Source organism: Lissotriton helveticus, chromosome 11 (assembly GCF_964261635.1).
Source record: "Lissotriton helveticus chromosome 11, aLisHel1.1, whole genome shotgun sequence".
Lineage (NCBI taxonomy): Eukaryota > Metazoa > Chordata > Amphibia > Caudata > Salamandridae > Lissotriton > Lissotriton helveticus.
Window position 1 is genome coordinate 540024241 of NC_136072.1, and position 26464 is coordinate 540050704.

A 26464-nucleotide genomic window follows, 5' to 3' on the forward strand; every position below is an offset into this window, starting at 1 on the left:
GAAGATCACACTGATGTGTAACAATAAAAACGAGACAGAGTGCGGACTGAGATCGAAGTGCAGCAAAGCTATGCAGGAAGCACAGTGCAGTGTCAAGAACCATACATGTAGCAACTATAACAAACAACCTTACAGTGGCCAAATCCCAATACCCACCTTCCCAGCCCCCACTACCAAAAAGGAGCACCAAAAAAACCCACACCCACACTAACCCCCCAATCAGGCTGAGATTCCAACCCACCCCACCCCGGGAACCCACAACTGGGAAGGGGGAGAACATCAGTACAAAAGGGAATTATCCCATAGGGCCATAGCAGGGCAAGGCGTACTCCCCTGCAAGAAAGCAGGGTGGCCAAGCTAAGGTAGAGTCAGGCATAATTGAAAAGAGAAAGAAAAACAGAAGGCAACACTTCAGTCATTATCGCTGAGGCGAGCAGCAGTGTCGATGGGGATCTGGATGGCGAAGTGCATGCCGACTTCTCCAGCTTCTTAGCAAACGCCAGGGCCCCCCCAAGGTCAGGGAATACGAGAGTCTTTGAGCCCTGACGGACTCTCAGCTTAGCCAAGTATGCCAGGGAATAGGCAACCTCATGTTTCTGTAAGATATGTTTGGCAGGCAGGAACTCCCTCCGGGTCGCCTGAACAGAGAGGGTGTAGTTCGGATAAAACGAGAGTGTGTAGCCCTGGTGAGTGATGGTGCCCTTGTCCCTTGCAGCATGGAGTATGGCGTCCCGGTCCAGATAATTTAACAGTTTGGCGATGATGGGACGAGGGGGCAGACCGGGCCCAGGACGAGGTCCGAGGGAGCGGTGGGCGTGCTCAACAATGAACACAGAAGAGAGGACATCGCCAAAGAGTACTTTAACCAGAGATTCCACAAAGTCCTCCATGCGGGAGATGTTGGTCGATTCCAGAAGGCCTATTATACGGAGATTGCTCCTTCGGGAGCACGCTTCCAATTCCTCATTTTTCTCCCGGATAACCGATAGGAGCTTGTCCATTTGGAGCAATTTTTGACGGTCTTGTGTTGCGGCATCCTCGGCGTCGGACACCCTGGACTCCACGCGGGCTTTAACAGAGGCAGGCGGGCTGAGAGGTGGTCCAGCTGAGTAGCAATGCTAGTAACCGTCGATTTGACTTCAAGCATGATTACTTTTAGGTAATCTTCACGGGAGGGGGCGTCTCCGTAGTAACAGCAGGATCACCTCCCTCGGAACTGGATCCATCTTGACGGGTGGACCTACGGAGGTCAAAGGCGATCTTGGGCTGCTTCCGGTCGGTCCTCCCTATGTTGAGCAGGATCACCAACGTGCGGTTGTCGGGGGTCAAGAAAATTGAAGTAATATCTAGAGCCTTGAGAGATGCAGCAGAGGTGGGGAACCAGCCCCTCAGCAGCAGCCGGGGTTGGCAGACGGACAGCCGAAGCACCTCCCAGATGGCAAAGAATACGAGGGGACTTAGGAGCGGAGGTACGACAAGGCGTCAACAACCCGTCCAAGCGACTCCAAGCCAGGACGGCAGACGGTGATAGGAAGTCAGCGGGGTGCCAGCAGAGTACAGCCCCATCGTATTCAACCAGGAGGTCCCACAGGATGATGGCGAATCAACAGGGAGCCCAGAATGAAGGGGGGCGCCTGCCCCTATGGGATTCGCTCCAGCAGAGAGCCAACGCGGAACAGAGGCCAACTGGGGGGCCAGCACCGCTCCCAGAATGGTGATAAGCCGCGTGAGCAACCAGTCCGCACCAGGACGCCCCCCAGGTCGCAAGCAGCAGAACTAAACGGGGGTGAAGGCCCAGGCGAGGGTAACAGTAATTGGTTGGTCAGCCAGGCAGGCAACGCTGCAGGGAGTCGCAGAGTACTGGGCCCAGCTGGTCAGGACTGATGAGCAGAGATCAGTGAGTGGAGGTCTCAGTGGTGAAGTGCAGGAGGCCCCGGCCCGAATCCAAGCCCTCCAGTCAGCCAACGCGGAAGCCCAACAAAGCAGTGCCCCCCCAGGTGTCCGCAGGTGCATGGCTGCTATGCCACCAGGGGCCTGAACGTTACTCTGCGATGTGAGGCGGGGGCCCAATACTCGGGACGAGGAGAATCCGGCGCGGGCGGGCGGGCGGGCAGCCAGGAGGAGCAGCAGAGATAAAGGGCGGCGTCCTCGGAGCTCAGCCGGCAGTTTGGGGATGGAGGCAAAAGGGGGGCGCACGTCAGGCAGGGGGCCGCACCGGCGAGGGGGCGCGGGGGGTCCGCCGATGCTGTCACCGGGTCCGGACACCAGCAGCCAACGAGAAATGCGGCGGGAGGAAAGTGAAAGAGCAATGGCGTCTGGTCCGGACCGGGCGTTGCAACACACAGGCCCCCAACCCCGCCAGCAACAGCCCCCGGGGCAGCGCCACTCATCAGATGCCGCAGGCGCCGACTCCGGGCTTCATAGCAACAACGTGGGGGGCCAAGAGCCCGCGCAGCTCCGTAGGGAGTCGGAGCAGCCCCCACGGGAGCCGGCACGCAGGCCCAGCGCCAGCCTCGGAAGCCGCAACTCAGCCCCAGAACCAATTCGGAGATCGGGAATGAGATCAAACGACTCCTCACTCCGCACAGATCCAGAAACAAGCGTTGAAGTGCAGGCAGGATTTAAAAAAGCCTGTAGGATTTTCACGGATGTTGAAGCTTGGCCGGCAGAGCCCACTCAGAGTGCGGCCATCTTGCAGCCGGCCAAGCCAAGCTTCTGCCTCCTGGAGGAGCTTTACCGGCATGGAATCATACCTCCCATACACCGGGAGTATGATTCAAACATGTTTGATACCAAACACGACAGGGTTCATTACAGCCAGTTTAGAGATGGTCATTGCATAATGATGCATGGCCACTCTATATATCATAATGGCTGATGCACTTACAACCTGGGAGAATGGACTCCGTGGATTGTAGGGGTGTCCTGCTCATGCAGGTCACCCTCACACTTAGAACCGAGCACCCTACCTTCAGGATTAAAAGGCGTGCCTTAGGGGTGATTTATAGGTTTTAAGTGCAGCGTCATCAGATATAAGGAATGTATATCTGTCGTAAGAGGTGCTAGCACCAACTTACACAGGCTGCAATGGCAGGCCTGTAGTCTCAATTTGAGTGGTCTCTCATGGGTGGCATAATACTTGCTTCAGCGCATGGGAGACCCATGGTGTACTTATGCCCTGAGTACCATAGTACCATATAAAAAGGACTTGCAAGGGTACCCCAGTAGCCAATCTGGAGTGCACCTAAGTACCCACCATGTCCAATTTAGGGAGAAGCACAGAGCCTGGGGTCCTGATTAGCAGGATCCCAGTCAGACTAGTCAGAAAAAACATAATGACACCAGCAAAAAGTGGGTGTGATCATGAAAGCGAATATGTGACGTTATTCCGCAAACTATTTTCCCGCATACCATGACTCCGCATTTATAACAACCCTATATATATATATATATATATATATATATATATATATATATATATATATATATATATTCACTGAAAAAACCATGGGTTTCAGGCCTTATATAGTTAGGAATTAGCATTTAAAAAAAACTTTGAAATTCACTGAAAAAACCATAGGTTTCAGGAGTTATATAGTTAGGAATTAGTTTTTAAAAAACCTTTGAAATTCACTCAAAAAACTATGGGGCAGATTTATGAAGGCCCTGCGCCGCCGGTGCGTCACTTTTTCCCATGTTAAAAGTGACACACCGGTGGCGCAAGGCTTTCATAAATCTGCCCCTATAAGTTTTAGTGGTGTTATAGTTAGCTGGACATTTTACTCATACAAAACCAATGAAATTGCTCCTATATAGTTAGTTGTACTAACTATATTTCGCGCACCCGCAATCCACTGCTGATGATGTCACATATTAGATCATTCCTGACATGGTCAGTGACATCACTGATGACATCTCAAATGACATCACTGATGACTTCACTGATGACATCATCCAGTGAATGTGGTTTGCTTCGTTATTTAAATATGCATTATATATATAGCAATTTACATTGAAGAATGAGTGGATATATATAAATAAATATTTGGATGGAGGATTTAGTAGCAGTGTAATTGACTGTTTACTTGACCAATTTATAATGTCTCACTAAATATAGTGGATAGTGACTAAACTGTGTGAATATCTGTATCACTTTGTCAGTTGTTGTGTAAACTGATTCTACAGTTGGTTACTAGCTATGTGAAAGTCTATATTAGTTATTGATTAGTTAACTGAGTATTTGTATGGGAGTGTGAAAGTGTGTGTGGTTCAGTGGGGGGTGTGTGACTGTCCAAAGATGTGTGAATAGTTGATTCAGTAGATATATGAAGTTAAAACTACATGTTCTAACAGTTTGGGTGAGGGAATCTCTTTATGGCTGTGGTGATGAGCAAATATATTTCTCAAAGGTACAGGTCCAACAAACTAGAAAAATAAAAGGCAGTGTATGTGTCAGTTGTTGTATATAAATGAGTATACATAAGACACAATGATTGTGTGAGTGACTGTATGGATAACTGTATACTTGTAATAATGATTTTATAATTCACTAAGTATGACTTACTATCTAAATGAATAGAAGAAGTGGTGTTTGTATACGTGTTTTGCTAAGTAAATATGTAAGTATGATCCATTGCTTGCATAAGTGAGTAGGATGACTTCATATGTGAATAGGATGCGTGCTGTTGTTTAATGTCGATATAGATGTATAAGTATTTTTGATAGTGTTCTATTGTTCATTGACAGCATGTATGAGTGAATCCATAGGTAAGTGATTAGATGTGTGTATACATCTATGAATCACTGAGTGGATTTTTAGATACTTGTATTGCTGTGACAATGGATTTAAATATGATACTCTGTATTTTACAAACAGTGATGAAAAATTGTAATAGTGTATGAAAAGGTGTATGTGATTGTCACGTGGATGATGTCGTCAGTGATGTCATCAGTGATGTCATTTGAGATGTCATCAGTGATGTCACTGACCATGTCATGAATGATCTAATATGTGACATCATCAGCAGTGGATTGCGGGTGCGCGAAATATAGTTAGTACAACTAACTATATAGGAGCAATTTCATTGGTTTTGTATGAGTAAAATGTCCAGCTAACTATAACACCACTAAAACTTATAGTTTTTTGAGTGAATTTCAAAGGTTTTTTAAAAACGAATTCCTAACTATATAACTCCTGAAACCTATGGTTTTTTCAGTGAATTTCAAAGGTTTTTTTAAATGCTAATTCCTAACTATATAAGGCCTGACACCTATGGTTTTTTCAGTGAATTTCAAAGGTTTTTTAAATGCTGATTCCTAACTATATAAGGCCTGACACATATGGTTTTTTCAGTGAATTTCAAAGGTTTTTTAAATGCTGATTCCTAACTATATAAGGCCTGAAACCTATGCTTTTTTCAGTGAATTTCAAAGGTTTTTTAAATGCTAATTTCTAACTATATAAGGCCTGAAACCTATGGTTTTTTCAGTGAATTTCAAAGGTTTTTTAAATGCTAATTCCTAACTATATAAGGCCTGAAACCTATGGTTTTTTCAGTGTTTTAAAAAAAAAATTGATTGGTTAACTGGCTTATTAAGTGTATCTTAGTGAATACATATATTAGCGAGTAATGTTTAAATATTTAAATATATGCATGAGTGATGTAATATGTGACGTCATCAGCAGTGCATTGCAGACGTGCAAGTTATAGTGAGTCCAACTAACTATAACGTGGGAATTTCAATGGTTTTATGCGAGTAAAATTTCCAGCTAACTATAACTGGTGTGAAACCTATGGTTTTTTCAGTGAATTTCAAAGGTTTTTTAAATGCTAATTCCTAACTATAACTGGTGTGTAACCTATGTTTTTTCAGTGAATATATATATATATATATAAAATTTCTATGGCAAAATGAAACCCCTCATTTTGTTCCTTTTCAAATTAAATGTATTAAGTGTTACCACTTTATTCCAATCAAGATGACTTCAGGTGTGCCATACTTTTGTCATAAGTAAGACTGTTAGCGTTCTAGTTGTTCTTTAGAACACTCTGGGACATTCCGTCATTGGGCTATAGTTGGGCTACATCTGGCTGATATTTGGGCTACATTTGGGCTCTTTTGTCTCTGGTGGCCATCTTGGGAGACTGCATATCAGAATTTTTTTAATGAAATATAAGAGGATTTGAGAAGTCACTCAAAATGTGCCCTAATTTTTCTTTCTTCAGCACTAATCATAATTTCTATGGCAAAATGAACCCCCTCATTTTGTTCCTTTGCAAATTAAATGTTTTAAGTGTTAACACTTTATTCCAATCAAGATGACTTCAGGTGTGCCATACTTTTGTCATAAGTTAGACTGTTAGCGCTCTAGTTGTTCTTTAGAACACTCTGGGACATTCTGTCATTGGGCTATAGTTGGGCTACATCTGGCTGATATTTGGGCTACATTTGTTTTTTTTGTCTCTGGTGGCCATCTTTGGGCTACATTGGGCTACATTGGGCTACATTGGGCTACATTTGGGCTCTAACATATATATAGCCCAATGTAGCCCAATATGTATTTTTTCAAAGTTAATTTTCGTAAAAACCACTGGAGCACATATCTTGAGACATAGCAAAGGCACATCGGGCTACCAGTCCCTACAATTTTGCCATGTTTGGTGGAAAACCATTCAGCCGTTCGGGCTAAAAGTGTGTCCAACCGTCCTATGGAAATTAACATGGGGAAAACACGTTTTGGGACCCCCCTTTTATCTCGGCCCCCGCTTGACGAATCCCCCCCAAACTTTCAGAGAAGGAGTGGAGCGCCTCGAGGCAAAGTTAAGGAAAGTTTCAGGAAGATTCCTCAACCGGCGCCAAAGTTATTCCCAATAGAATGTTGCGATTTCCCTATGGAAAACAATCCTAACTATATATACCTACTGGCTATCGCCAGTAGGTAATATATATATATATATATATATATATATATATATATATATATATATATATACATATATATATATATATATATAAATACATATTAATGCGTATATATATATATCTATATATATATATATTTATTATTTATATATATTTTTACATTTTGAGCCTAACTTTGGTCCGTGCACCTACCTGCTGCCTCGCTGACCTGGCCTGTTGCTTCTGGGGGGTCGACGCTGTAAGTTTCCCTGCCGCTGCTTCCTCCCACCTCGCGGCCGGAGACTACAGCTCCCAGCGAGCTTTGCGGACACTTCCGGTTTCCCGGCAACATCGCGCCCGGAGGCGCTACTAAAGTGGAGACGCTCCCTCAGTGGAGCGGGGGGCATTTTGAGCCTAACTTTGGTTCGAGGACCTACCAGCTGCATCGCTGACCTGGCCTTTTGCTTCTTGGGGGTCGACGCTGTAAGTCTCCCTGCCGCTGCTTCCTACCACCTCGCGGCCGGAGACTACAGCTCCCAGCGAGCTTTGAGGACAATTCCGGTTTCCCGGCAACATCGCGCCCGGAGGCGCTATTAAAGTGTAGACGCTCTCTCCGCGTCGCGGGACGCGCGCGGACGAGTGCCGGGCTAAGCCCGGGCAAAGGGCGGGCCGTCTGTGGCCGTCTGTGGCCGTCCGTGGCAGGCCGAGGCGGGGCAGGGCCTCGGACTTTGATTCTGGGACAAGCTCTGGGTTCCCTGAGGTAGCCCGCTTCGGGCCCGGTAACTGAGACTGTATTTGCTTTTACTCAGTTGCACTCCTGTTTGTTTGTTCCCAGGACTGTGTTCCTTTTAATAGTATTTTAACTGTATAAGGGAATTTCATTTTGTTCCTTATTAAGGCTTTTCGGATTTTTATTAATCGTTGTAAGCATTCTGAGAGAGTTAATTATGTCTAAAGGTAACAATGTAAACACCCCTCCTGCCCTAGCTACTCTTGACAATTACCTTGTTAAAGTGGTAGACAAAATCAACAAAGAACGCCGACTATCATTGGGTCGGGGGAGCCCCTCTGTTCCATTACCCAGTCCACCCAAGTCACCCATATCTTTGTCGACCTCTTTAGCTGATGTTAGTTGCAACTTGGAGTTCCCTGTACTTCCAACCATGGATACTCCTATAGATTCAGAGCCTAACCTGGTCACACCCGAGTCCCCTAATGATACAATAGTATCAGGCTCACCGACTCCAAGAGCCCAGAGGGTATTAAGATCTGGGAGGAGCATTAGTAGGATAAACCTACCAAAACGGGGGGGGGGACATAACAAAACAAGACCGGAGCCACTATCCAACAGTGCTGTAAGTGACCCAGCAGCTGTTACTAATAATCCCCAGGTTAAACTAGTTCCCGAACAGTTAGAGCTCTTGATTAGCATTATTGATGCAAAGTTTGATAAAATTATTAAACCTGTAATGGACAAACTTGACACTATTTCGGGGGAGGTAATGAGGTTGGGAGGCCTTTTGAGTTTACATACAGGGTCTAATGTTAGCCTAGAAGCTAGTTCAAGGGTTAATGGTTCTATAACAGAGACACCAAAGATTTCCAAAGTGGGATCATGCCCAGTTACTGTAGCTGTATCCAAACCTGCGCCTACAGTGTGTTTAAACACCCCTATTGCCATAGTCCCAGTGGATAAGCCAAAGCCAGTTAAAGAGAAGATTGAGCGATATGGTTATTTGCAGCCCGACTTACCTCCAGACTGTGCTCCATACGTGGCAGTTCTAACCAATGTCCCACCAGTCAGGGAGACGGGGCCTCATGGCAATTTGGAAACACATGAATCCCTGAAGAATAAAACCGTGGGTTGGCTTAATCGAGAGTGTGGTTTCCCAGTAGGTCTGTCTGATCAGATTCTAACCACCACAAACACTAATTGGATAGGGAAATCACATAAAAATATTAGTGGTGACTGTGTAATAGTTAATTTTAAGAATCCACATCTTGCCACCACCTCTTTGATCAGAGCTACCTCCCGCCCACCGAATGATCAGGGAATTTCACTCAGACCTCTGGGGTTTTTCTATAGACATTTATTTGCCCAGCCTACAAATGATTCTGGGGGGAGAAGAGGTAGTGCCTCTAGTGTGTCTAGAGGTTTTGAGTTGGTAACATCCAATCGTTACCAATCTCTGAGCGGTTTAGATTCCAACGATTGACTGGACTCTGACCAGGTCCCCTCCCTGCCTGAAGTAGAAATTGTACCCTGTGGAGGAGAGTTAGAAGGAAATAATACAGGGCTCCCTGTCAATGCAAGTGAGCATTATGATTGCCGCATGATATACAGTGCAGTGGGTGAACCTGTTGGTTGTATTGAGGGTCTTTCTGTAGTAGATAGGTTAAGGGTAACCCACCCTTATTCTAACGATACACTGGACAATCATTGTATCAGTCCAACTATCACCCCACGCACCGCGCACACTCCCTGTGAGTGCACCCAGGCTGCCCCCGTTCCCGCCGAGCGCCGCTGCTGGCCGCAGCTGTGCTCCTGGTCCTTGATCACTGTTGCTGTATTTGCCTCTGTCTGCGCTGCATTGTATTTTCCCTCTGTTAATTTTGTTTTCTGTTAATTCTGTTTTCTGTTAATTTTGTTATTGCTTTTGTATTTCTTCCTCTGTTAGCCCTCTTGTTGTGCCCAGCCCCTGCCGCGTTTCCCGCCACCTCCCCGCTCCCCGCCGCTGCCCCCCTACCATCTTTCTGTAGTAGATAGGTTAAGGGTAACCCACCCTAATTCTAACGATGCACTGGACAATCATTGTATCAGTGCAACTATCACCCCACGCACCGCGCACACTCCCTGTGAGTGCGCCCAGGCTGCCCCCGTTCCCGCCGAGTGCCGCCGCTGGCCGCAGCTGTGCTCCTGGTCCTTGATCGCTGTTGCTATCTTTGCCTCTGTCTGCGCTGCATTGTATTTTCCCTCTGTTAATTTTGTTTTCTGTTAATTCTGTTTTCTGTTAATTTTGTTATTGCTTTTGTATTTCTTCCTCTGTTAGCCCTCTTGTTGTGCCCAGCCCCTGCCGCGTTTCCCGCCACCTCCCCGCTCCCTGCCGCTGCCCCCCTACGGCCCCGCCCCCTTCCCTTTGTCGCCCTTCCCATTCGCCGCCCCGCTCCCGCCTCCCAGCTGCTCCTCCCTCGCTCCGCCCCCCCTCTCCACTTATGGCAGAGTGGCGTTGACGCGCAGCGGGCGCGCCGGTGATGCGCCTGAAGGTGCGCCAAAGGCAGCCCATCTGCGCCCGTCCGCGCCTGGACCGCGCCCAGTGCCAGGACCCCTGGTTCCCACCGATGCAAGTCGCCCCGACAGACCTACGACGCCGCCGCCCTCAACGCACTCAATGCCGGCCGGAACCCCACCTGCTGCCGAGCCACCCGAGACGCATTCACGGACCCTTCACCTGCACAACCTGCAAGTTCTCCTGCCTCCGAACCTGCACTACGCCCGCCAAGCCAAACTCCAGCAGCGACCTCAAGTGCATCCTGCTCAACACTCGCTCCGTCCACAGACACGCCGTGGAACTCTGGATCCTCCTCGACACAACATCACCAGACATCGCCTTCCTCACTGAAACATGGATGAACACTTCCTCAGCCCCCGACATCGCCATCGCCATCCCGGATGGATACAAGATCATCAGGAGGGACCGCGTCAACCAGACCGGAGGAGGCATCGCCATCGTCCACAAGAACACCATCCGCATCACGACCGACGCCGACGACACCCTCGCCCCGCCGAACACCTCCACTTCCAGATTCACACTGACCCGAAGACGACCCTCAGAGGCACCCTCATCTACCGACCCCCTGGACCGCGCACGCAATTCAGCGAAGACATCACAGACTTCATCAGCCCACATGCCCTCCCCTCCACCGACTACATCCTCCTAGGGGACCTCAACTTCCACCTGGAGAACAACAAGGACCGCAACACCGCCACCCTGCTGGACAACCTCGCCAACCTCGGACTCAAGCAACTGGTCAACACCCCCACCCACTACGCCGGCCACACGCTTGATCCCGTCTTCTCATCCAGCAAGCACATCACCTTCAGCCACTCCACCGGACTTCACTGGACCAACCACAGCTGCGTCCACTTCAGCTATAGAAAAACCACAACCCACCACCACCCGCAACAGGTACCTCACAGGAGCTGGAGCAAGATCACCGCCGACCACCTCACCATCTCCCTCAGCCAGAACCCACCTGCCAGCACATCGGACGCCAACGAAGCAGCCCGCAACTTCACGCAGTGGCTGACCGCCTGCGCCGATGACCTCGCACCGTTGAAGAACCCTCCCAGCAGACCCAGAAGCAAGAAGGCCCCCTGGTTCACCGACGAACTCAAGGACTCCAAGAAGACCTGCCGCACCCTCGAGAAAGCCTGGCTCCTCGACCAAACCGCTGACAACATGGCCGCCCTCAAACACGCAACCCGCAAGCACCACCAGCTCATCCGCACCACCAAGAAGAAATCACTGAAGGAACGACTGGACAACAACGCCCACGACAGCAAGGAACTCTTCAGCATCGTCAAGGAGTTCTCCAACCCAAGCACCGGCAACAACGACATCACCCCTTCACAAGATCTCTGCGACTCCCTCGCCTCGTTCTTCCACCGCAAGATCGCCGACATCCACAACAGTTTCGGCGCACCATCCATGCACCCAACCACCGAACCAACGAACCCCACCGCCACCCTCCGCACCTGGACCACGGTGACCACCGAAGACACAGCCCGCACGATGAACACCATCCACTCCGGCTCTCCAACCGACCCCTGCCCCCACCACGTCTTCAACAAGGCCGACTCCACCATCGCACCCCAACTTCGGGACGTCATCAACACCTCCTTCAACACTGCCACCTTCCCGGAGAGCTGGAAGCATGCTGAGCTCAGCGCCCTACTGAAGAAACCGACAGCGGATCCCACCGACCTCAAAAACCTCCGCCCCATCTCGCTCCTCCCTTTTCCTGCCAAAGTCATCGAGAAGATCGTCAACAAACAGCTTGCCGCCTTCCTCGAGACGAACGGATCCCTCGACCCCTCTCAGTCCGGTTTCAGAGCCAACCACAGCACCGAGACCGCCCTCATGGCAGCCACCGACGACATCCGAGCCCTGCTCGACAAAGGGGAAACAGCGGCACTCATCCTCCTGGACCTCTCCGTAGCATTCAACACTGTCTGCCACCGCACCCTAGTCCAACGCCTCGGCAACACCGGCATCCAAGAGAAGGCACTGAAGTGGATCATCTCATTCCTCGCCGGAAGAACACAGAGAGTCCGCCTCCCCCCGTTTCGATCCAAGGCCACCGAAGTCATCTGTGGCGTCCCGCAAGGATCATCACTCAGCCCCACCCTCTTCAACGTCTACATGAGACCTCTTGCTGCCATCACACGCCAACACAACCTCAACATCATCTCCTACGCCGACGACACCCAGCTGATCCTCTCCCTCACCAGAAACCCCGAAACCGCCAGAACCAGCCGACACGAAGGGATGAAAGACGGCGCCGAGTGGATGAGGAACAGCCGCCTGAAACTGAACTCAGACAAGACGGAAGTCCTCATCCTGGGACCATCACCCTCCGCCTGGGACGACTCCTGGTGGCCCCCTGCCCTGGGCACCGCCCCCAAGCCAACAGACCACGCACGCAACCTGGGCTTCATCCTGGACTCCTCCCTCTCGATGACCAGACAAGTCAACGCCGTATCCTCATCCTGCTTTCACACCCTTTGCATGCTTCGCAAGATCTTCCGATGAATCCCGACCGAAACCAGGAAGACGGTCATCCAGGCCCTCGTCACCAGCCGACTGGACTACGGAAACACCCTCTACGCCGGAACCACAGCCAAGCTACAGAAAAGACTCCAACGCATCCAGAACGCCTCCGCCCGACTCATTCTGGACATCCCCCAACGCAGTCACATCTCCGGCCACCTGAGGGACCTGCACTGGCACCCCGTCGACAAGAGGATCACGTTCAGGCTCCTCACCCACGCACACAAGTCTCTCCACGACCTGGGCCCCAAATACCTCAACGAACGCCTGACCTTCTACACGCCCACTCGCCAGCTACGGTCTACCAGCCTCACCCTCGCCACCGTACCACGCATCCGAAGAGCCACCGCCGGAGGCAGATCGTTCTCCTACCTGGCGGCCAAGACTTGGAACTCCCTCCCCATCCACCTTCGGCTGACCCAGGACCACCTCGCCTTCAGGAGACAACTCAAGACCTGGCTGTTCGAGCAGTAGCGGACCCCTTCCCCCCCAAGCGCCTTGAGACCCTTCCTGGTGAGTAGCGCGCTATACAAATGCTGTGATTGATTGATTGATTGATTGATTGATTGACTACCGCTGAAATTATGCAAACACCCACTGGGCCCCCGAGCTGTTTTATCGCCAGTTGGAATGTTGCGGGTTTAACGTCCAAAGAGGATTGCCTGGGGTGGACAGAATTTGTTGATCTTTTTGATATTATCTGCCTCCAGGAAACTTGGTGTAAAAATTTTACCGGTTATACCAGTTTTGTTTCTTACCAATTACCCGCTACGGCATCAACATCCGGTAGAGCTAAGGGAGGGCTTTTGGTACTGATCTCTGTCAAAATCCCCATAATTGTTAAAAAACATGTTTTAGTGGTGGCTCATTCTCAGATTTTATGGTTGTCACAGGAAGAGGGAAGAAAAATCCTTCTAATCAATTTTTATAATAACATTTTCGTTGGCACCAGGCATCTGGTGATTAATGCCTTAGAGAGTGTCCTGGTTGATATCATAAAGGGTTCGAATGTTATTTTTGAATTTATTTTGGCGGGGGATTTTAATATTGCAGTTTGTCCCCTATCCCACCAAAGTACATGTGGGGTCACCAATCGTTTTGGGGATGCCGATCTCCAATTCCCCCATAACAAGTATGGGGAATCTTTGAACAACCTCTTAGCGGCACATGATATGGAAATATTGGCGAACGAGAAGAACTATCTAGGTGAGAGTATCCCCACTTTTTCAGGTAGGGGGGCAAATACTGTTATTGATTTTATATGTATGTCTTCTAATCTTATCCCCTGGAGTTTGGCCCCTAGGGTCGTGGATATCATGCTTAGCGACCATAACTGTGTTACTATTGAGGCCACACTCTGGAAAGAAAAACCTGTACCTGATTCGGGTGGCATTGTTAACATTGAACCCCATAGACCTAACGGTACCAGGTTAAGATGGAAAGGGGATAAAGCTGAAATGACGTCTGATTCAATCATAAATAGCTGCTTATTAGAAATCACTGCAATCCTTGAGCAAGCTGACGTCACTGTCGATCCTATTGGATATTTTACTAGAATTAATTCCATTATTGACAAAAAGTTTACTAAAACAGCTGGGCGCAAGTCCGACCAACGAAGGGGATGGTTCGACCATGCATGCACTATTGCGCTTAAAGAGCTTAAAGAGGCTCTGGCAGTCAAACCTAGAGATAGGAGCCAGGTGTCCCAGCTTAAAATAAACTATAAGACAATAGTAAAGCGAAGGAAGACGGAGTTACAGCTTGAGGCCTGGGATAAATTGACACTGGCTGCAGAGTCAAAAAATTGTACACTATTTTGGGCTACTGTTAATTGCCCGTTTCTTAAAGATGAGAAGGAACCAGAAATAACATCTATGGTTAATATGGAAACATGGATCTCCCACTTCTCTAATATCTTTGACTCGGGTAAAGCCCTGGGTAACCGTAAGGACGGTTGGCCCATTGTCCCTTTAGACATTACCATTACTGAGGTTCTAGACAGTCTTAGCGCTAGTAAAGGGGGAAAGGCTCAGGGTCCTGATGGGGTGCCCATTGACGTTTATAAGACAGTCCCCGAGGTATGGGGTCCATTGTTGGTTAAAGTCTTTAACGCAGCGGTTTGTCATGGGATACCCCCAACCTGGGAAGAATCAATTATTATACCCATATTCAAGAAAGGCGCTCGGGGGGATGTGAAAAACTACCGTCCAATTTCCTTGTTGGATTCCTCAGTGAAAATTATGAGCCGGGTACTTCTGGTTAGACTGGAAGAATGGGCAGAAACCAACGGGATCCTGGCTAATTGCCAGTTTGGGTTCAGAAAAGGGCGTGGGACGATTGAGCATGCTTAAATCTCGAACTTTTGATCAGTAAATACACCCAGGCCAAGAAGGGCTCTATCTATCTCTGCTTCGCAGATTTGAGCAGCGCTTTTGATATGGTGGATCACGCAATTCTCTGGGCAAAATTGATTGAAATGGGGGCACCTGAGGGTATTGTTTTTTTTTTTGGCCCGACTCTATGTTAAATTACGTACTAGCGTTCGATATGGCTCTAATGGGGAGTGTACCACCAAATTTAAGATCGGGAGGAGTATAAGGCAGGGGTGTGTTTTAGCCCCCTTGCTTTTAACACTTTTCATTAATGAAGTGGACACGGCTCTTCAGACAGTAGTGGCAGATGCCCCTAGAGTTAATGATTTTAACGTCCCGGTATTACTCTACGCGGACGATGTCGTGCTGCTGTCTAGGACCCCGATAGGCCTTCAACGCTTGATAGACGGGTTTTCTCAGTTCATCAAGAGTAGAAAACTTGTGATTAACAAAACCAAAACCTATGTTATGGAGTGTGGGCCAGGGCTGAGCAAGCCCCAGTCTTATCATATAGAAGGTCAAAAGGTCCAAAAAGTCGACAATTTTTGCTACCTTGGCATTTCATTTTCTAAGAATTGCAGCTGGGCCAGTGAGCATAAGAATGTTAGGATTAAGATGATGAGGAGCGCCAACGGGGTGTTTACTTTTGCCACCAAATTAGGGGACAAACGGATAAAAGACATGCTTAAGATTTTTCAGTCTAGATGTCTCTCCATTGCCCTCTTTTGGGCAGGGGTTTGGGGTCTGGCCCCGGCTGGGAGCCTCCAGGTGGAGGAGAACGTCTTTTTAAAAAGACTTTTGTGTCTGCCAAAATCTGCCTCTAACGATTTAGTCCATAGAGAACTCAGAATCCAATATTTAAATGATTTGATTCTCCTGAGACCTCTACTGTAGTGGCGTTCCTTTTGGCTGAAAGAAGAGACATCTTTAAACAGAGCTATCATTAACGACTGTCTCACTGTTGATAACCACTTAAAGATCCCATGGATTAAATATATCATCCAGAAAAGGGGGTGGTGATGAACGGAGTGTCTGAATTAAGCAGACCACTCTTACCCAGTCCAAAGATCAGGGCTTGATCCATCACCGTTATTTAGCTCACTGCCCCACCCCAGCTCAGAACCTGGCTATATGCAAATTAGTCTGTCCCTGGCCCAGTGCATCATGGGAACAGGGCAGACCAAACTACCAAGCCAATTCTTCACCAGAAAGGAGACAAGCTTCCGGGGACCGGTTTCTGCCATTTCAGGCGTCGTCGGCCCGGCTTGCTTGAATCCTGATGGAGCAGTGAGCAAGGGACTCATGTCTGAGTATACCCTTCCACGCTTATGGTGGACAAAATGATTCAGAAAAGGGGGTGGTGATGAACAGAGTGTCTGAATTAAGCAGACCACTCTTACCCAGTCCAAAGATCAGGGCTTGATCCATAACCGTTATTTAGCTCACTGCCCCATCCCAGCTCAGAACCTGGCTATATGCAAATTAGTCTGTCCCTGGCCCAGTGCATCATGGGAACAGGGCAGACCAAACTACCAAGCCAATTCTTCACCAGAAAGGAGACAAGCTTCCGGGGACCGGTTTCTGCCATTTCAGGCGTCGTCGGCCCGGCTTGCTTGAATCCTGATGGAGCAGTGAGCAAGGGACTCATGTCTGAGTATACCCTTCCACGCTTATGGTGGACAAAATGATTCAGAAAAGGGGGTGGTGATGAACAGAGTGTCTGAATTAAGCAGACCACTCTTACCCAGTCCAAAGAACAGGGCTTGATCCATCACCGTTATTTAGCTCACTGCCCCATCCCAGCTCAGAACCTGGCTATATGCAAATTAGTCTGTCCCTGGCCCAGTGCATCATGGGAACAGGGCAGACCAAACTACCAAGCCAATTCTTCACCAGAAAGGAGACAAGCTTCCGGGGACCGGTTTCTGCCATTTCAGGCGTCGTCGGCCCGGCTTGCTTGAATCCTGATGGAGCAGTGAGCAAGGGACTCATGTCTGAGTATACCTTTCCACGCTTATGGTTCACAAAATGATTCAGAAAAGGGGGTGGTGATGAACAGAGTGTCTGAATTAAGCAGACCACTCTTACCCAGTCCAAAGATCAGGGCTTGATCCATCACCGTTATTTAGCTCACTGCCCCATCCCAGCTCAGAACCTGGCTATATGCAAATTAGTCTGTCCCTGGCCCAGTGCATCATGGGAACAGGGCAGACCAAACTACCAAGCCAATTCTTCACCAGAAAGGAGACAAGCTTCCGGGGACCGGTTTCTGCCATTTCAGGCGTCGTCGGCCCGGCTTGCTTGAATCCTGATGGAGCAGTGAGCAAGGGACTCATGTCTGAGTCTACCCTTCCACGCTTATGGTGGACAAAATGATTCAGAAAAGGGGGTGGTGATGAACAGAGTGTCTGAATTAAGCAGATCACTCTTACCCAGTCCAAAGATCAGGGCTTGATCCATCACCGTTATTTAGCTCACTGCCCCATCCCAGCTCAGAACCTGTCTACATGCAAATTAGTCTGTCCCTGGCCCAGTGCATCATGGGAACAGGGCAGACCAAACTACCAAGCCAATTCTTCACCAGAAAGGAGACAAGCTTCCGGGGACCGGTTTCTGCCATTTCAGGCGTCGTCGGCCCGGCTTGCTTGAATCCTGATGGAGCAGTGAGCAAGGGACTCATGTCTGAGTGTACCCTTCCACGCCTTTCAAGCCCTGATCTTTGGACTGGGTAAGAGTGGTCTGCTTAATTCAGGCACTCTGTTCATCACCAACCCCTTTTCTGAATCATTTTGTCCACCATAAGCGTGGAAGGGTATACTCAGATGTGAGTCCCTTGCTCATTGCACCATCAGGATTCAAGCAAGCCGGGCCGACGACGCCTGAAATGGTAGAAACCGGTCCCCGGAAGCTTGTTTCCTTCCCAGTACAAGAATTGGCTTGGTAGTTTGGTTTGCCCTGTTCCCATCATGCACTGGGACAGGAACAGACTAATTTGCATATAGCCAAGTTCTGAGCTGGGATGGTGCAGTGAGCTAAAAAACGGTGATGGATCAAGCCCTGAACTTTGGACTGGGTAAGAGTGGTCTGCTTAATTCAGGCACTCTGTTCATCACCACCCCCTTTTCTGAATCATTTTGTCCACCATAAGCGTGGAAGGGTATACTCAGATGTGAGTCCCTTGCTCATTGCACCATCAGGATTCAAGCAAGCCGGGCCGACGACGCCTGAAATGGCAGAAACCGGTCCCCGGAAGCTTGTTTCCTTCCCAGTACAAGAATTGGCTTGGTAGTTTGGTTTGCCCTGTTCCCATCATGCACTGGGACAGAAACAGACTAATTTGCATATAGCCAAGTTCTGAGCTGGGATGGTGCAGTGAGCTAAAAAACGGTGATGGATCAAGCCCTGATCTTTGGACTGGGTAAGAGTGGTCTGCTTAATTCAGGCACTCTGTTCATCACCACCCCCTTTTCTGAATCATTTTATCCACCATAAGCGTGGAAGGGTATACTCAGATGTGAGTCCCTTGCTCATTGCACCATCAGGATTCAAGCAAGCCGGGCCGACGACGCCTGAAATGGCAGAAACCGGTCCCCGGAAGCTTGTTTCCTTCCCAGTACAAGAATTGGCTTGGTAGTTTGGTTTGCCCTGTTCCCATCATGCACTGGGACAGGAACAGACTAATTTGCATATAGCCAAGTTCTGAGCTGGGATGGTGCAGTGAGCTAAAAAACGGTGATGGATCAAGCTCTGATCTTTGGACTGGGTAAGAGTGGTCTGCTTAATTCAGGCACTCTGTTCATCACCATCCCCTTTTCTGAATCATTTTGTCCACCATAAGCGTGGAAGGGTATACTCAGATGTGAGTCCCTTGCTCATTGCACCATCAGGATTCAAGCAAGCCGGGCCGACGACGCCTGAAATGGCAGAAACCGGTCCCCGGAAGCTTGTTTCCTTCCCAGTACAAGAATTGGCTTGGTAGTTTGGTTTGCCCTGTTCCCATCATGCACTGGGACAGGAACAGACTAATTTGCATATAGCCAAGTTCTGAGCTGGGATGGTGCAGTGAGCTAAAAAACGGTGATGGATCAAGCCCTGATCTTTGGACTGGGTAAGAGTGGTCTGCTTAATTCAGGCACTCTGTTCATCACCACCCCCTTTTCTGAATCATTTTGTCCACCATAAGCGTGGAAGGGTATACTCAGATGTGAGTCCCTTGCTCATTGCACCATCAGGATTCAAGCAAGCCGGGCCGACGACGCCTGAAATGGCAGAAACCGGTCCCCGGAAGCTTGTTTCCTTCCCAGTACAAGAATTGGCTTGGTAGTTTGGTTTGCCCTGTTCCCATCATGCACTGGGACAGGAACAGACTAATTTGCATATAGCCAAGTTCTGAGCTGGGATGGTGCAGTGAGCTAAAAAACGGTGATGGATCAAGCCCTGATCTTTGGACTGGGTAAGAGTGGTCTGCTTAATTCAGGCACTCTGTTCATCACCACCCCCTTTTCTGAATCATTTTGTCCACCATAAGCGTGGAAGGGTATACTCAGATGTGAGTCCCTTGCTCATTGCACCATCAGGATTCAAGCAAGACGGGCCGACGACGCCTGAAATGGCAGAAACCGGTCCCCGGAAGCTTGTTTCCTTCCCAGTACAAGAATTGGCTTGGTAGTTTGGTTTGCCCTGTTCCCATCATGCACTGGGACAGGAACAGACTAATTTGCATATAGCCAAGTTCTGAGCTGGGATGGTGCAGTGAGCTAAAAAACGGTGATGGATCAAGCCCTGATCTTTGGACTGGGTAAGAGTGGTCTGCTTAATTCAGGCACTCTGTTCATCACCACCCCCTTTTCTGAATCATTTTGTCCACCATAAGCGTGGAAGGGTATACTCAGATGTGAGTCCCTTGCTCATTGCACCATCAGGATTCAAGCAAGCCGGGCCGACGACGCCTGAAATGACAGAAACCGGTCCCCGGAAGCTTGTTTCCTTCCCAGTACAAGAATTGGCTTGGTAGTTTGGTTTGCCCTGTTCCCATCATGCACTGGGACAGGAACAGACTAATTTGCATATAGCCAAGTTCTGAGCTGGGATGGTGCAGTGAGCTAAAAAACGGTGATGGATCAAGCCCTGATCTTTGGACTGGGTGAGATTGGTCTGCTTAATTCAGGCACTCTCTTCATCACCACCCCCTTTTCGGAATCATTTTGTCCACCATAAGCGTGGAAGGGTATACTCAGATGTGAGTCCCTTGCTCATTGCACCATCAGGATTCAAGCAAGCCGGGCAGACGACGCCTGAAATGGCAGAAACCGGTCCCCGGAAGCTTGTTTCCTTCCCAGTACAAGAATTGGCTTGGTAGTTTGGTTTGCCCTGTTCCCATCATGCACTGGGACAGGAACAGACTAATTTGCATATAGCCAAGTTCTGAGCTGGGATGGTGCAGTGAGCTAAAAAACGGTGATGGATCAAGCCCTGATCTTTGGACTGGGTAAGAGTGGTCTGCTTAATTCAGGCACTCTGTTCATCACCACCCCCTTTTCTGAATCATTTTGTCCACCGTAAGCGTGGAAGGGTATACTCAGATGTGAGTCCCTTGCTCATTGCACCATCAGGATTCAAGCAAGCCGGGCCGACGACGCCTGAAATGGCAGAAACCGGTCCCCGGAAGCTTGTTTCCTTCCCAGTACAAGAATTGGCTAGGTAGTTTGGTTTGCCCTGTTCCCATCATGCACTGGGACAGGAACAGACTAATTTGCATATAGCCAAGTTCTGAGCTGGGATGGTGCAGTGAGCTAAAAAACGGTGATGGATCAAGCCCTGATCTTTGGACTGGGTAAGAGTGGTCTGCTTAATTCAGGCACTCTGTTCATCACCACCCCCTTTTCTGAATCATTTTGTCCACCATAAGCGTGGAAGGGTATACTCAGATGTGAGTCCCATGCTCATTGCACCATCAGGATTCAAGCAAGCCGGGCCGACGACGCCTGAAATGGCAGAAACCTGTCCCCGGTATCTTGTTTCCTTCCCAGTACAAGAATTGGCTTGGTAGTTTGGTTTGCCCTGTTCCTATCATACACTGGGACAGGAACAGACTAATTTGCATATAGCCAAGTTCTGAGCTGGGTTGGTGCAGTGAGCTAAAAAACGGTGATGGATCAAGCCCTGATCTTTGGACTGGGTAAGAGTGGTCTGCTTAATTCAGGCACTCTGTTCATCACCACCCCATTTTCTGAATCATTTTGTCCACCATAAGCGTGGAAGGGTATACTCAGATGTGAGTCCCTTGCTCATTGCACCATCAGGATTCAAGCAAGCCGGGCCGACGACGCCTGAAATGGCAGAAACCGGTCCCCGGAAGCTTGTTTCCTTCCCAGTACAAGAATTGGCTTGGTAGTTTGGTTTGCCCTGTTCCCATCATGCACTGGTACAGGAACAGACTAATTTGCATATAGCCAAGTTCTGAGCTGGGATGGTGCAGTGAGCTAAAAAACGGTGATGGATCAAGCCCTGGTCTTTGGACTGGGTAAGAGTGGTCTGCTTAATTCAGGCACTCTGTTCATCACCACCCCCTTTTCTGAATTAAATATATCATCAACAGCTTTCAGGAGTACTATGGCCTTAATATAATTACCGATAGAAATGGGGCTTCAGACATATCTAATTCTGAAATGAAGAACATCTTCTTGAATTGCAAATCAGAGAGGCGGACCTGTAACGAAGGCAAGTTATCCACCTGTGTGTTTTACAGCAGTATGAACGAAATAGCGGGTTATCAACCATATTTGACCCAAGTGACCAGAGTTTCCCATCAGTTTGTTTTAACAAGGTTAAGGATGGGGATTGTGCATAACCTGGTTGCTTTCCCTTCCCTGAATAAGCACCCTGCTGGTCCTTGCCCGTGTGACAATATCTCTACACAAAGTACTATGCACTTTCTTCTGCTGTGACAATTGTATGGGAATTTCCGTAAAACTTTTTTAAAACCTATTTTTGTCAAGTTTGGTGTCAGGACAGTTCATGATTCTATGAAATTGCTTTTTAACCTGCACCATCCTGATGTTTGTTTTTTTACTGCTACTTTCCTGTTTAAAGCAATCAGTGTCAGGAAAAGTATGAGTTTTTAAATATTTATTCTGTCCTCGTCTGTATATTATGTTTCTTTTTAAACATTGGCTGTCTAATAGTAAATGTAATTGTATTGTAACTGTTATTGGAATTTTAATTATTATCTGTGTGCTTTTATGGACATGTTTTTTTGTTCCGAATAAAGCCTTATGAAAATGAATGATATATATATATATACACCAGAGTTTGCCCCTGTAGAAACGCCACACACAGAGGAGTTTTCAGTCCATATTTATTGCAGGTTTCCAAACAGAAAAGGCTCCTACTGCCAATGCTAGTCTCATGCCATACGCGTTTCGGGCAGCACGTCTGCCCTTGATCACTGGCTTATAACAATCACAACATTTATGAGGATCTGCCTTGATAAGTATAACAAGTCCCGCCTCAGTGGGCGTTGACACACTGGCCTTCTGGATCTTGTAGTTAGTCAATTATAAAACCCAGTGGGTGCCGTTGACGGTTACAAAATTATTATTCGTTGCTCGAAGAGCGGACCTCCAACGCCGGATTTTCCGACGATGAAGTGGACAGGGAGTCCTGAATTGTAGGGTTCATTGCCAGCAGGAATGAGGTCTCCAACGACCGAGCAACCCACATGGGTAACAACGAATAATACTTTTGTAACCGTCAACGGCACCCACTGGGGTTTATACTCTGGTGTATTGATTTATTGCGGTTGGCCCAGCCGCAGAAAGGCCCCGCCGCTCGAAGAGCATACCTCCAACGCCGGATTTCCCGACGATGAAGTGGACAGGGAGTCCTGAATTGTAGGGTTCATTGCCAGCAGGAATGAGGTCTCCAACGACCGAGCAACCCACATGGGTAACAACGAATAATAATTTTGTAACCGTCAATGGCACCCACTGGGGTTTATAATTGAGGAACTACAAGATCCAGAAGGCCAGTGTGTCGACGCCCTCTGAGGCGGGACTTGTTATACTTATCAAGGCAGATCCTCATAAATGCTGTGATTGTTATAAGCCAGTGATCAAGGGCAGACGTGCTGCCCGAAACGCGTATGGCATGAGACTAGCATTATGAATAGATGTAGGTATTGCACTCTGTTTTTAAGTATACGTTTAATCGTTTGTGCGATAGGTGTGCTACGCTAGATCAGTGCCTGCAGAACTGTGTATCAATATGTATAAGGCCTGGAATCGCTAGATATCCAGGACTCCAGCGTGCACTACAGTAAAGAAGTTTTCCAGTCAAACCTTTTCAAAATCACGTTTATCAATGATATGTCAACGAATTATTCATTGCATTACATATGCTTTTTATACGATCATTTAAATTAAACGAAACATTATATCATGTCATGTACATATGCTTCATAATACAGTAAATTCTTAGAAAAACCCAATGCATTTCGGGGTCCAAGCCCCTTCGTCAGGGGTTTGCTGTAATAAAAAAGAAGAAAAAGGAAACTTAGTAACTAGGGATGCCGTGGGGGTTCAAGGGCTGTTAGGAGTGAAAATTAAAGAGTCTTACCATGATCTAAGGGTCGTTTGAGAGAATTTGCTGAGTATTCCTTTATTTTCTGGTCAATCTAAAAAATCAGTAATAGCCAGAATTTTCTTAGGTTCATTTCATATAAACCCGAGTTATGTAACCTCTAGTATTAAGAAAGTGTTTTACCTGTATCGTGAATGCAGGAAATCTACAAAAAATATGCACATATAAGTATTACATACATCACGCCTTAGCGTGATATAAACAACGAAAAGATTGTATATGAACACCTTAACAAGTACTTAATGCTCACCAACGGGTCTTTATTTGCTGCCAATATGATTGTGAATCTAACAAAAGGGGAAAACATACGCAATTTTTACTGTTTCGAAAGTGAACGAATTGCTAACGTAACGAACCTAGGTTCTAAAAATTATGCAATCATTACCTGAGAGCCTTGTCACTGTTACCAACGGTCTCGCTTAAGAAAGCTCCGTCTCGGTAGCTGAAAAAATAATAATAAACGGGGAAGCCGCGTTTTAATATGCGGTTCACACTCGGGTGTTTTATATCTTCCGAATGTAAAAACAAAGATTTCATGTGTGCTCTTAACGGTTGACAAAATGCTCGCGCCGTGTACGTTGTTCCACCCTAGTTCACGATACTGAACTCTAACATTATTATCGTAGTCCCTTTTCTCGCATGTGAATGATAGGTGTTAAAATAGAAAAAGGACGATTAAATGTGTAGTAAACGGCCGCCATTATGGAAGAGTATGTTTTCTTGGCTCATATTCAGTACTAGCTTATTCAAGCATAAAGTTATTGGATTTATGGTACCAATAGCCAGATAAGTAATTCAGAGATTCCCTAGTTAACCACTAGTGGTCTTAAAATAAGACAAAACGTATTAAGTAAAGAATCGCCACAATCTTCGAAATGTCGGTGAGCCCAAAACATAAGCAAACTTAAAACAAAAAAATAAAAAAATTGGCTTGTTTGTGAATCATCGTTGCCACACATTACATTGTTCAACTAAAAAATGATGCATCATATACACGATAAACAATCAATGCAAGTGATAAAACACATACATAACCTGCCTATTTACATACTAAATTACAATAAATTACAATAAATTGATCCGCTAGAGTGATGCTGAATGTGTGCGTGTGCATTGACATATATGGGTGTCGCTGTGTAATAGAAGTCCTTAGGGGTCAGATAGCCTTAACTACTGTGTGTTCTCAAAGATAACAGATCATTTCAATTTTGTCATTAAGTCCATTAGGAGCCAGTGTCTGTAATTTCCGTATCCAAAAGGTTTCCCTTTGGAGGAGAATTTTAGCATTATTCAAACCCAATCGTTGAGGCACCTGTTCAACTATCTGAAATCGAAGTTGAGCTATTGTGTGACCTTTCTCAATCCAATGCTTAGCCAACGGGGACGTGAGGTTCTGATTTCGTATACGACTCTTATGTTCAGAAAGCCGTGTTTTCAGTTTGCGGTCTGTTTTGCCAATATACAATAGTCCGCATGGACATTTGATTGAATACACGACGTGTTCAGCGTTGCAATTAGCTGAATGCCTAAGAAGTATCTTTTCTCCTGTTCGTGGGTGAAGCAATACCTCTCCTGTTATAACATTATTACAGTTTTTACAGTTATGGCATCTCGTGGTCCCTTTGTGAATTGTTGTGTGCGAATCTGTTTCATCACTTTCAGTAGGTTTACTGAGGAGTTCTTTAAGATTACGTGCCCTCTTGTATGCGAATAGTGGCTTATGGGTAAACAACATTCCAAAGTCTTTTTCAGCTTGTATGATCTCCCATCGCTTTTGTATTATTCTTTTTATGTCTCTTGACGCTGTCGAGTACTTTGATACGAAGACCATCCTTTTGTTCACCTTTTTGTCTTGTTTCTCCAGTAGTTCACTTCTGGGTATTGCCTTAACCTTGTCTATTTGTGCCTCCAATAGTTTTCTAGGGTAGCCTCTATCCAGATACCGTTGCTTTTGAAATTCAAGGGTTTCTTTGCATTGGGCTTCATCGGATGATATCCTCTTAATTCTCATGAATTGAGAAATTGGAAGGTTATCCTTTTGGATACGGAAATTACAGACACTGGCTCCTAATGGACTTAATGACAAAATTGAAATGATCTGTTATCTTTGAGAACACACAAAAGTAGTTAAGGCTATCTGACCCCTAAGGACTTCTATTACACAGCGACACCCATATATGTCAATGCACACGCACACATTCAGCATCACTCTAGCGGATCAATTTATTGTAATTTATTGTAATTTAGTAAGTAAATAGGCAGGTTATGTATGTGTTTTATCACTTGCATTGATTGTTTATCGTGTATATGATGCATCATTTTTTAGTTGAACAATGTAATGTGTGGCAACGATGATTCACAAACAAGCCAATTTTTTTGTTTTAAGTTTGCTTATGTTTTGGGCTCACCGACATTTCGAAGATTGTGGCGATTCTTTACTTAATACGTTTTGTCTTATTTTAAGACCACTAGTGGTTAACTAGGGAATCTTTGAATTACTTATCTGGCTATTGGTACCATAAATCCAATAACTTTATGCTTGAATAAGCTAGTACTGAAAATGAACCAAGAAAACATACTCTTCCATAATGGCGGCCGTTTACTACACATTTAATCGTCCTTTTTCTATTTTAACACCTATCATTCACATGCGAGAAAAGGGACTACGATAATAACGTTAGAGTTCAGTATCGTGAACTAGGCTGGAACAACGTACAC